This window comes from Acinonyx jubatus, chromosome D3, assembly GCF_027475565.1.
Source record: "Acinonyx jubatus isolate Ajub_Pintada_27869175 chromosome D3, VMU_Ajub_asm_v1.0, whole genome shotgun sequence".
In the NCBI taxonomy this organism is placed as follows: domain Eukaryota; kingdom Metazoa; phylum Chordata; class Mammalia; order Carnivora; family Felidae; genus Acinonyx; species Acinonyx jubatus.
In genome coordinates, this window is record NC_069392.1 from 47,015,524 (window position 1) to 47,018,196 (window position 2,673).

Here is a 2,673-nt window from a genome sequence, read left to right on the forward strand (position 1 = left end):
TTCATTGACTCAGTAAATTTATAACAGAACCTCAGTAACCTTAACTATTAAACATACTTTTGAACTCAACTACCCAGAGAGTATTTTCCATCTGCAGTATCAGCTCTCCTGGTGGAAGCTGACCTTTTACCACTACGACTATTTTTAAAAAAACCTTCTTAAAACGTAACCTTAATCCGGGAGCTCCTGGCGTGCACCTGGCGGCCCGGCGGATCTGTCTACAGTGTTTGGCCAGAACAGACCCAGGGACGCCCCTTCTATCAGCCTCAGGCCACCCTCTAACCTCTTTCCGGTCGCAACCTTCTGAGCCATCTCCTCCGCCACCCTCTGCCTCCGGGACCAGCCAACACCCTATTTGGAGCTTAGCTCCTCATAACCGGTCAACAATGAACTCCCAGATTCGTCAGAATTATTCCACGGCGGTGGAGGGCCGCCGTCAACCACCTGGTCAACATGCCTCTGCAGGCCTCCTACACCTACCTCTCTCTCGGCTTCTGTTTCAACCAGGACTGCGTTGAGCCGGAGGGCGTGAGCCACTTCTTCCGCCGGTTGGCTGAGAAGCGCGAGCGTGCTGTGCTGAGCGTCTCTTGAAAAGGCAAAAACAGCGCGGCTGCGACGCCCTCCTCCAGGACGTGCAGAAGCCACGGGAAGATGAGTGGGTAAAACCCCGGACGCCATGGAAGCCACGCTGGTTCTGGAGAAGAACCTGAACCACACCTGTTTGGGTCTGCATACTCCGGGTTCTGCCCGCGCAGACCCGGATCTCTGTGACTTCCTGGAGTTCCACTTCCTGACTTCCTGGGTGAACAAGTGAAACTCACCGAGAAGATGGCGACCTCCTGACTCACCTAGGCGGGCTGGCCGCCTCCAGGCTGGGCTGCACGAGTGTCTCTTGGAAAAGCTCACCCACAAGCACAACTAGGAGCCTCTGGAGCCCAGCAGCCTTGGTGGGGGCCCGCTGGCATCCCCCTTTTGCACGGCTTGTGCCTGAGCTTCTCCCTGCAGCCACTAGGCAGCTTTTTAACCACCTTCGAGCCCTCTCCCAAGCCGTAGACCGAATGGAAACAATAAAGGTTTTTGTAGCGAATATATTTATACTAATATATTTACATACATATAAAACTAACCCATCGTATAGAAATATTGATAATGTTCTGTGTTGGTAAAGAAATAAGCACTATTCTACACTGTTCTCTGGGAGTAAATTTATGCAAATTTTTGGAAGGCAGTCCGGCAATGTAGATCAGGTAGTTAACCGATACGTGAAACCATCATACCCTTTGACCCAACAATCCCTCTTCTAGGAATTGATCTAAAGTAATTACGAACAAAAAGAAGAATACGTAAGATGTTCGTTGTTCTATTGTTTATAATAAAAAAGTAGAACCTACTTAAATTCTCATCAATGGAGAATTTGTTCAAATACCGTGGAATATTAGGTAGCTATGAAAACAAGCAACACTAATCATATTAAAACACCCCAAGATATATTTTGACTGAAAAGTATTAGGTTAAATACCAGAATATTGTGTATAATATATTATATGTAAATGTAAGTGCCTTATGTGTTTATGTATGCATGAAAAGCTATATACCAAACTGTTAATGATTATCTCTAGGAAGAAAGGGTTTTTTGGTGGATTGAGGGGATGGTTACTTTTGATTTTTCTTCTTATACTACATTATTTGATTTATAAAGAATACGTATTACTTTCATTTTTTCAATAAAAAATAGCTTTTTAACTATTTTCACTTTCTGTCTTCAAAAACACCTTTTCTTTTCACTTTGTCTGCCCTACCACCTCTACATGATAAAACCCCATCAAAATCCCACATGTGCAGAAACCAAAATACTGATTGAGTACAATGTGTTATTATAAAGTTAATGAAAGTTTAAGGGAGCCGGCACAGCTAGGTGCCAGTAGTCCTGGGTCAGGTGCTGGGTCCAAATATGGTTTGGATGAGGTCTGGTTTGCCTACCAGTTGCAATGTCTACTCTGGTTTAAACATCAATAGGGGCAACTCTGGGCTCATAGCTGGCCGAGATTTCAAAGGCAGTGCCAACAATCCAGTTATCTCCTTGTTAATTGGTACCCATTTCACAGCCATGGAAATAAGTCTAAGAGAGTACCGAGATGTGGCAACACACTCTTTGCCTCCCTGCTTCCAAAGATGGCGTCGCAAGCTACTCTCCTAGCCAGGCCTCTATCCAAACCCACTGCCACCCTCTTACCTCCAGTATAAGAAACTTAGCCTGCTCCTGTTTGAGAATGGGGCTAAGAACAAGAGCCAATGCCAACCACTCTGACTTTACTTACTGCAGGTGCCTTGTTGCAGGCTTTAGCACACATACTGTTAAATCATCAGTCTCTAACCAGATTGCTTTCATGCGTTTTTTCCAGGCTTTCTCTACACCCTTCCCTTCCATATCCTCCCAAGGAGACTTTTTTTCTCCCACTGGCCCTTCAAGAGGCAGTTCAAATGCAGTCCCCTTTATGTGAAGCCATAGAAATTTGCATCCTCAACCCAGAAAACGCTTCACTTTCTTCTGTGATCTTACCCGCTACTTTGTACTTCTATCCATGCACTGTGAACACACTCTCTTGCCCCTGTAATTTATTGTGTACATTTCTGCCTTCCCAAAAGGTAGTAAGAGCCTTCAGTAACTCTCTC

At 45.2% G+C, this 2,673-nt stretch overlaps 1 pseudogene; it reads left to right on the forward strand.

Annotated features, from left to right (window-relative positions):
* Positions 1-202: 202 nt before the first annotated feature.
* LOC106978468 (ferritin light chain-like) lies at positions 203-1,131 on the forward strand (annotated as a pseudogene).
* The last annotated feature ends 1,542 nt before the right edge of the window (positions 1,132-2,673 follow it).